Source organism: Rattus rattus, chromosome 2 (assembly GCF_011064425.1).
Source record: "Rattus rattus isolate New Zealand chromosome 2, Rrattus_CSIRO_v1, whole genome shotgun sequence".
Classification (NCBI taxonomy): Eukaryota; Metazoa; Chordata; class Mammalia; order Rodentia; family Muridae; genus Rattus; species Rattus rattus.
The window spans coordinates 129,938,942-129,949,627 of NC_046155.1; the positions used below are offsets into that span (position 1 = coordinate 129,938,942).

At 38.1% G+C, this 10,686-nt stretch overlaps 1 long non-coding RNA gene across 1 annotated transcript; it reads right to left on the reverse strand.

The window, feature by feature from the left end:
* Positions 1-838: 838 nt before the first annotated feature.
* On the reverse strand, positions 839-9,621 carry LOC116891975. Its single transcript, XR_004386886.1, has 3 exons — positions 9,385-9,621; positions 8,223-8,396; positions 839-1,676 (listed from the first exon to the last, which is right to left on the reverse strand). It is a non-coding gene; the product is annotated as an uncharacterized LOC116891975 (long non-coding RNA).
* Positions 9,622-10,686: the final 1,065 nt, after the last annotated feature.

The following is a 10,686-nucleotide window of genomic DNA, read 5'->3' on the forward strand; positions in this document are numbered from 1 at the left end:
CTACCAAGCATCCTCAGTGAGTTATTCCTTAAATCGTAACACTACCTTTTGTGGACATTTTGAAGGGATTAGATCTGTGTTCAGATCCTTTTGAACTTGAATGTTTCTTGCTTCGCTTTTGTTAGCAGGCACAATCATGGAGGAAACCTTTGTCCAACATTTCTTCGTATTTCATCTTGTCACAGCTATGAATCTAGAGCATATAGCTAAATTCTGCTTTCAACCCAATCTGACAGTTCTTAGAGAATTATATTCATTTACATTACATATGACTATTTCATTTCTCCAACTTGTATTCTCAGTCCTACTTCTTTTTTCTTTTCTTTTCTTTTTTTTTTTTTGTTGTTATTGTTGTTTTGATTGGTTGGTCGTTCATTTTGCTGGTCTTTTATTCTGTCTGGCAATTTTATAGAACAATCATTTTGGATTGTTCTCTGACCATTAACTGTTAAAGTTAATGTCCACTCTCCTTATCAAAACAATAACTAACAAATGACGTTACTTTCACAGCACTTTCTTCCCCTATATATCACATAGCCTTTAATTTCAACAAAGCATTCTTGTGTCCAGTAATCTACCCTTGCTCTAGAACTCTGAATTCTCATTGTAGTTCATAGTTTCCACTCCTGTTGATCTTTATTTATTTAGATCTCATGAAGATGTCTTGTGGCGTTTCTGTCAGAATGATGGTACAAGTAGCATACACTATTATGTCTCACCTACTCCAAACCATTTTCCTTTGAACTGAGTAAAAATTTTAACATTTACGTTTCTTTGTAGTCAAAACTCTTCTCATGTGTTTTGTTATTTTACTACCATTAGCTTTCATTGCATGCAGTTTTAATGCCTTTCAGATTACAAAGTTATACCCAAGTATAAAACCTATCTAACATCCCTTCCCTATTCACTAATTCCATGTCTCCATCAGAAAACAGCACTGGTTTAGGGGATGGGGATTTAGGGGGCAGTTTTGGGCTTTGGTTTGGTTTGGGGATTTCAGAAACTTTGTACTTAGAACCATAAGCCAGGATTCCTTGGCATCCTGAAATGGGAATTTGCCTGCAGAAGTTTCACCGAGTGGTGTTCTTGGGATTGGTGCTGGTAAGGAATGAGCAAGCAAGACTATGGAGAGCGAAGTGCAGGGCTGAGGCGCAGTGTTCTCAGATGCCACAGTTAGCCTTGTGGCAACGGGGTTTGAAATACTGTGACATGAAGTCTAGTCCTTAGCACCCCCACATCAGTATCGTTGAATATGAATGACGGTAGTTAGGGAAGATGGTGTAGCAATTGAAAGAGGAGACCCTGCAGCAAATTCAGTGTCATCTGTGCTGAATGTTCAGGAGCTTCCTGAGCACGTCTGGTTGTGTGTTTTTATTTGGTTTTGTTAGATTTGTAGCCTTAATCCTGTCTCAGACTCAACTCTTCTTACCAGAAAACTACCATCCCCACAGTTCAGAGATCTCAACTTTCACTTACGTTTTGGTGATTGCTTCTGCTGTTTCTCCTTCTCCTCTGAGCCCATGTGGGCATGTTAGACTTCCAGAATCTGTGCTCCCAATCACTTACCTTACCCTCCTGGGTTTTGGTGGCTGTGGTACATTGTCCTTCCATCTACGTCTTCTGTCAGATATCTAAATCATTTGCCAGTATGAGTTATAGCTTTTCTTCTGATTCACCTGATGGGTATAGTAATTCAAAAATTAGTATTTTGGAACTCAAAGATCTCTGTGGTGTTTTAATGTTACTACATTGAGAACGCCTATTAGTTTCTCGTTCAGTTCTCTCTCTTCTGTGGGTACCACCTCAGTGTCATAGCCTTTGGTGCCTAAGTCACATTAAAGGAGTTGTAGTATCTCCTGAAAACTCCATTGAGAGTCAACTGTTTGATTTGAGGCATGGGGAGACTTCAAAGTGTTAGAAGGCACAGAAGGGTATGTCCCATGTGTTACATGCTAAAGCACTGGAATAGACAGGATACCTCTCATAAGAGGCAGCAGCTCATCTGGTTTCTAGCTGCCTCTTCCTACAACTGTAGGAAGGGCAACTATAGTTAAGAGAAGCAGATGGTCCTTACAGGACCACATTATGGTAAAACCATGTAAAAGCTCTTCTTACAGAGTCACAAAATTTATTGACATTCCCAAGGCCTTGAGGTGAGATTCCTTTTCTCTGTCCTTGGTCTATCAGGTCTTCTTTAACATCTAGGACCTACCTCACCATCAGATTCACTCTTCCCCTGGCAATTATGATGATTCGGGTTTGAATGGTCTCAGAGATGAGAATTCAGTCACCTGGATTTGCATAAGCTCCACTTATGAGGAAGTAGTCCTATCTTGAGTCTCAAAAGGCGAGTTTCTTGCAGTCAGCAATCATGATTCTACTATGATTCTACTTTTTTCTTTGTGGCTATCCCATATGGCCCAGTGCATCGTGGCTATTCATTTCCAAGGTGTGAGCCTTGGCAACAACCAATCCCGTGATCTTAATTTCCATGTCATCATCTCCGCAGCTGAAAACTCACATTTCAAATTGTTAAAATTCTTTCTGCAACTTTCCTTCAAATATCTAATTCAGGAAATTCATGTACAACCCACTTAGCTTTCAAGAATTAGAGGAATTGAGTTCAGTGAATGCCGAGTAGAGACAGAGATAAGAACCCAAAACGTGACACTGAATTTAATCAAAGTGGATCTGAAACATAACATCAGCTTTCCCACTCACTAATTAGGTGATTTTTTTTCAACTCTCCATTTCTTCATTGATAAGTTAGGTTTCAAAAATTTTATCTTCATAAAATAGCCAACAGTCTTAAATAAGATAATACATTGATGTACCTGACACAAAGTAAGAACTCATAACTATGAGCTAACAACATTATTTTTTAAGTACTATTTTTAGTTGCCAAATTATTTGTACTTATTTTTAGGGTATAGTGTTATAATTCATCAAATGAAAAATGTGTAATGGTCAAATCAAGGTTTCCTATCTCTTCAAAGATTTTCATTTTATATGTTGGGCACCTTTAATTATTTTCTTCTAGTCGCAAGCATTATTGATATTATAAACAGCTAATGCATATGCAGAGCATAAGAAATGAAAGGGGAACAAACCAGGAGAAGGACAAGAAAGTAGAACCTCAATCCTGAATCTTAATCTAGTGACCTCGAAAACTCTGGGCATCCTTCCACAATAATTCCATTTCTACAGGTTGGGCTTTTAAGTGATTTTCTTTTGCTAAATACTATTACACCAAACGTCTTTGAAAATTAAGTTTCCCATCCAGTCACAGTGAAGAGAGCTAAAGAGGTGACATGTATGTGTAGGAGCAATCTAGATCAGGCAGTGACACAGCCCTTAGCTGGTGTTCTAGTGTCCTTTGTTGAAACTCTTCTGCCATGTGATTCAGTGCTTACCATTACTCTTATAAATGCTGTGTGTTGGATGCTATTCCCACCATCTTCATCATCATCTTCCTCTTCATGTGTTCTCCTGTAATGTAACATTCTGAGGCACTTTCTCTGGTCTTGTTCCATCAAGAAGCCTTCAACTATTTCTTAGCAATTTTTTAGCATATCTAACATTCTTGTCCCTCTGTTACCCTCTGTCTGTTTTCTGTCACTGTATCTTCCAGCCATGGGTTCCAGCTCTCCTTAGGCACGCAATGTTTCAGGGACATTATTGGAAATCCCCACCTTCACATCACCTCAGGCCTGGGAAATCAGGACCAGTCCCCAACCAAAGTCTGGTCCTCAAATGTCATTCACTCAGCTCCAAAGCCAAGTTCTATTCTTTATACCAAGCCTATTAAAATACGTACCTCACCATCCAAAAATCTCTTATCCATCTTTCATAGACACTGAACTGACTTGTTTACAAAAGGCCCATCACCCAACACTTAAAATATTTATATAGCTTATATATTTATATGTTCTTCTCAGTTATAAACATAACTGGATTTAGAATCAAAATATAGTGTGTAAACTGACTTTTAGCATGCAACATGCCTTCTTGACAAACAGTAGTTTTGTACTCAAGCACATGGGTCTGGTAATACAGACATGCTTAACAATATGTAAAGTAGAAAATGCTGGCTACTGGGCATGTGTGTCATAGGATGCTATTCAGATGTTCTTGTAACTTAAAGAGTCAGGTACATGGCAAGAATTTGTCATTGAAAAGTCAGGTTCAGCCCATGCTAACAAAAGTCTTCCTTATGTATACCATATTAGAAGTTTTGCCTACAAAGCAATTATGGAAATGCCACAGGAAGAATGTTTACAAAGAAGTTAATGCTATCGCCTTAGCAGCATTTTAATGATTAAGACATCATTCTGACAACAGTATGGAGAATACATCTAATAAAGCAATGATGGTAGGTGCTGTCTCAATGTACCAGCCTTCCTCTCTCAAATTACTAGGGAAAAGGTTATGACCATAGGGATGGAGACTGGAAAGCAGAGGTGGGCAGGGGTAAGCAGTTAGCACTGCAGAACTTGTCAGTGGCTGGAAAGAGGAAAAGAATCAGCATGGTTAACTTTAGGTCCTTACCTTGATGACCGGATAACTGTATTTTGCTAATATGGAAAATAGAGGCAATAGAGGTAGAGGAGGAGGTTGTGGGATCCCTATGTAACCAGAACAGATTTGTATTTGTAAGGTTTGTGCTATGTATACGATACCTTATGCATATACAGATACCATATAGCATATGCATATGCATATACCATATACATATGCCATGTACATATACACATCTAACTTATTCAACACAAGAACCAGGCAGTGAGAGGCTTTGTTGGTTTTTTGGTATCCAAGCCAATGATAAATGGTCAGTGCAATCTGGATGAAGGTTGTGTTTGGATGAGTTTATGGGTCTGCAGTGAGGACTATGTTCTAGACAATTATGCAATGCCCTTTAGGCTTTATTGCCCAGAAAGTCTTGTACATCCTTTAGTATTTCCCATGTTATATCCAGGAATATGAATGTTGTATTTCCTACCAAATGGGTGCAATTACAACAACCTCATTAAGACCGGAATGCAATAGTCTTATAAACAAATGTAAACAAGGTAGATTGATTCACAAAGGAGCAAGAATGTGTTACATGTTTATGTTATATTAAATGTTTAAAGTGGTGGGACTGAGTGAAATGAATAAATTCATTGCACTGGAAGGAACTTCTAACATACTGACATGAGATAGGTAGCTTTCAAGGTATCATTTAAGTGTTTAGGATGTCAGAAATCATCATATAGGGAGACTAAAAACAGTGTGTATATGTATATACATATATATGTACATATTCTCATGTATGTATATACGAGTGTATATGTGTATGTGTATATGTGTATGTTTATATGTGTATATGTGTCTGTGTGTATATATGTATATATGTATTTGTATGTGTATATATATGTATACATATGTATTAGTTAGAAGATAGAATCACAAAACTTATGGAATGTCTCTATCTATTAAGGAAATTTATTGTGATGACTTACAGTCTGTAGTCCAACTAACCCAACAACGGGCAGCTGCGAATGGGAAGTTCAAGAGTCTAGTAGTTGCTCAGTCCGTGAGGCAAGTTGTTTCAGCTGGGCTTCTGAATAAGCTGGAATCCTGAGGCAGTAGGTTCCAACAGATGTGCCGGGAAGTAAGTGCAAGCAGGTGAAGAATGAAACCTCCTTCTTCCAATGTCCTTATGTAGGCCTCCAGCAGAAGGTGCGGCTCAGATTACAAGTATGTACCACCATGCCTGAATCTGGAACTTTCTTTGTTCCAGGACGACCTTGAATCTTGAATTCTGCTTGCCTCAGGCTTCTGGTATTAAAAGCTTGCACTGCCTTGCCTGGGCCTAAGCTTTTCATGGCCATTATACTTCAATATCTCCATGTCAAGATCTGGATCAGAAGCCTGTGTCTTCCAGCCTCAAGATCTGGATCACAAGGGTGTCCTCCATATCTGGATTGTAGTTCATTTTAGATGTAGTCAATCTGACATCCAGGAATAGCTACCACAACATATATACATGTATATATACAAGTATATACAAATATACATATACATACATATACACAAATATACATACATATATACATGTATATATACACTTATATATGCTTTTGGAGTTTGATATATGTATATATAATATATATGAATATATAAAAATAAATTAAAATATAAAATGAGAACATATATACACTCAGTATACAGTAAACAGTATTACACATATATACATGAACAATATGTATAATACATGTACACATGTATATAAACATATACTTACATGTATATGTATATTACATATATGTGTATATGTATGTATATTACACTGTTTATGTATATATGCATATACATACACTGTTTGCTATATACTAAGTATATATTTTTAGTTTATATTTTTATATTTTTAGCTTATTTTATGTATACATATATTTATATATGTAAGATCCCTAAAGGTGATTATGGCATAAGAATGACAAGCAGTGAGAAGAGTGGAGACTGTATAAAAATATGGATAGGCCTTCCAAAAATATCTATAAATGGCTCTGCTAGTTGAAGAAGTTAGAAGAGATTTTGCTTGCCTAAAAGTGCAAGAGTTACCTGCCTGTCTCTTTAAGGATTCTCATGTACAAATCAAATACAGATGGCCCATTACATTTATGACCTCACTGTCAATTACTGTAGATGAAGCATGCATTAATTATTGAAATGCTTTCATAGTATACAAGGTTTTAGTGGTTACATTGCCATAGATAATTTCAACTTTCTGATTAGAAGCTGGCCTAAGCAATTTTATTTATGAGAATTCGTTTCTTGAATGTAATAAAAACTACAAATCCAGTAGTATGTTTTTCTTTTCTAGTTAACAAAGCCAAACTATGCATATCCTGGCCTATGTCCTTGGCAGTCAGTACATTACTTCCTACTAACTTCATTAGCATGGCACACAACACATAAACTCTGTCAAAACCTAATATAGGATGAGCAAGGCAACTCGGGTGGTAAACACATCTGGCGGCAAGCCTGACGACCTGAGTTCAATCCCCAGGACACTCACATGGTGGAAGGAGTAAAACCAATTTCTGAAAAGTTGTCCTTTGACCTCAATAACTTCACTGTGATGCACACACACACACACACACACACACACACACACACACACACACACACACAAATAATCACAGTAAATTTGGGTTATTGGCATTATCTGCTATTTATAGGAAGAAAGTAGAGATAATCTTTAGAATTCTTCCCTTCAAGGGATATAGTATATTCATAAGCTATCTTGGTTTGCAAACAATTTGAAGAAAGACTAAACTTGGCTGAAGCTTCAAATGGTTGCATCTGCTTCAATTCAAGCTGGTAAGCACTTCACATATAACAATCCACAGACTTGAGCTGTTGAAACGTGGGACTAGGTTTCTGTTGTTGTTAATGGTTCGGTTGTTTTCCTGGCAGGTCCCATTAACTATTAACACTAAAGAACAATGGGAACATCCTAATGAAACCATACCTTCCAAGAAACATACAGAGAAACGGTGCAAAGGCATCAGAGAAAGACTTGGGCATTTCAGTCATTCTACAAGGGAGCTATTTATTCAACAAATACAAAACAAATACCTACTAAGTGCCAGGAACTATTTTAGGCATCTGTTGTACTTTGGGCATAAAACCAAAGCTATCTTGTTCCTGCCAAGTATAGATTCTAGCAAGCTGACCCCATTAACAGTGGGAAAGAGAACAGCTCTCAGGTGAGATAACACGCCAAGGATTTCCCAGAGAAGGCAAGGAAGCCCAATACAACCTCAGCCCCCTTTCCATGGGCTTAAGTCAGTGTATTCCAATTGGCTTCACCATTTCTTTTTATTTTTCATTTTTACTGGTTATTTTATTTATTTATATTTCAAATGTTATCCCCCTTCCCAGTTTTCCCTCTACAAACCCCCATCCCCTCCCCCCTCGTTATTTCTAACTCACCTTCCTTAAGCATCCTTAAGAGTTTATATTTAAATGGCTAAACAGTTCAGTGGTTAAGAGCACTTAGTGCTCTCTATTTTGGGGCACCTAGCTCGGCTAGAACCCACATGGTAGTTCATAGTCATCTATATCTCCCGTTCCAGGGCACTTAGTGGTGCATATACGTACATGCAGGCAAAATACTCATATACATAAAATAAATATAAATATGAAAAGTTTATATGTAGACACAGGACACTGACCTTTTCCTTTGCTTATTTGTTTGTTTAGAGACAGGGTTCCTTGATTCAGTACCTACTAAGTGCCAGGAACTGCTGTGGTACTCCTCCAGAGCACTAGCGGTAGACGGGTGTGCCACCATGTCCAAGCATCTGGGCCACTTTTCTGTAGAAGTCCTCATCTTTTTAAAAGGCCAACTTTTTAAAAGATAAATAAACAAAAGATCAGTTGTATTTCCTCCTCCAAGAAATTCACTATAGAAAACAAAGCAAAACAAACAAAATGCTCTAGCAAAGAAAGGCTCAGATGAGACAGCTTCATAGAGTGTTGCATTCCCAGGCCAAATGGATGAAGTGGCCTGCAAACAGGAGTCAATGTCCATGTGCAGTCTAAATTTGTTTCTCTGGACAAACCAAAACATGGATAGGCAATTATTGCCATAGCGAGGCACAAACAGAAAGTGGTGCACTTCACAATGGGATTGTGCAACCCAGAGAGGAAAAATTCCCACAGACGTCAGAGGCAACTAGAGATGGAGAAATGTGCTCAGTCTGGATACTGAGTCAGCGAAGAGGAGGGCCTTAGAACCCACCCCCTCAGTGATAACCTTCCTCCAACAAGGCCACAGCTACTCCAACAAGGCCACACCTCCCAATAGTGCCACTCCCTGGGCCAAGCACATTCAAACCACCACATTTACTGATTCAGAATCTAATTATAATGCTAGTTTTTAACCCATAGTCTGAAATCAACGTGTGGTTCAAGGAACAAGAACAGCATCAAAGAACCTCTTAGAAATACAGGGCCCAGTCCAGAAATACTGAATCAGAAGTCTAAAAGAACCCTTGAGTCCGTGAGCACCTACAGCTTTAAAAGCCTGGCATACATCATCTCTCCCTAGCTACTCACTCACCCTAGGAAGCAAGAAGTGAGTAGACAAGACACCCTTATGAACCATGAACAAACTAAATGTTTCTATTCCTACCCTACCCACTGTTTCCTTCTCAACCCATGTCCTGTAGCTCAATCCTCTTCCACTACACAATGTCAAAAAGATCCCATTGTAAACAGCTCTTAAATTCTGCCTCAATCAGTTCCCAATCTAATTAAGTGGGCTATCAGGTATCTCATCCATTTCCAACATTTACCTTTGAAACATGTGTAAGTAAAGCAGTATTTGCATACCTTTGGTTTCCAGTCATTTCCTGAAGTCACAGTTCTCTGGGGATGAGTAGGATACTTTGGTCGTTTCATCTGCTAGTTCTCCTCACTCTCTCACAACAAGATCAGTCTGTCTAGGTCAGATAACATAGATATGTTTCTGGCAGCAGAAACTCCTATGGTGAGTTCTGCTATAGTGCTGATGCTTTGAGCATTCTCATGTCTGCTTTTTAGGTAGAACAGGGATAATTTCTAAGTTTTTCATCCTGGACTTTTTTTTTTTTTTCTTTTTTCTTTTTTTTTTTTCAGAGCTGGGGACCGAACCCAGGGCCTTGTGCTTGCTAGGCAAGCGCTCTACCACTGAGCTAAATCCCCAACTCTCATCCTGGACTTCTTACTAGTGAGAGCTGTGTATTCTTCCTTAGTGCAAGCCCTTCCAGCTTCTCTCCATTGCCAATGGAATTCTTCTTCTGTTCAGCCCTTAGTGTGCAACCGGGAGCATCAGATACAGTGTAATGCTTGGAGTTCACTATTCATTCAATAGTAGAGGATTAAAAGGAACCTCAAAAAATTCAAGTAACTCACAAACTCATGGTCTATGTACATAGAAGCAGTGCTCAAATACAACTTTGTGTCTTAACTTTCCTTAAGACCACATTGGATTTTTTCTTTAGTCTCTACTCCTTTAAGTTAATTAGAATCTGGAAAAGAGGAACTGAAAAGGAATAAAGTTGAGCCATGATGAGTGAATGATATATACACATGTGGAAATATCATTCCGAAACACATTAATCTGTACAGTTAATACGTGTTAATAGGCATAATAATTTAAAGAAAATGTTTCTTGATATAATCATAAGCTTCATGTCATGTTAACATCCATATAATGTTTCAATACAACCTGGTTAAATGTGCACAATCAATCTACTGCTCTTGGACATACAGTTGGCTCCGGATTTCCATCACTAGAAATAGACTCTAAAAGCTGAGTTTGAGAGAGTCTAGAGATTTGTTTCCAATCCTTGACAGTTATCTTCAACAAAGCAATCCTGGTCATAGCAGAATTACATTGTTAACTTTCCCTAAGGTGCTTGTAAAAGTATCCTATGAGTCACAAGGAAGAATAGACAAAAAGAAAAGAAAGAAAAAGAAAAACGTGCAAAGGAAATTGGGTAAAACCAATTGTTCTTATCTGAAACACCAACTGACAGTGACAGGGCATGCCCTGGTGATGTACTGGGAGTATCACTGTCAGCTCTGAATTCAGACACAACATATTCTAAAGAGATATGGATGTGACCATGGTTAACTTTGCTGGTCTTACAG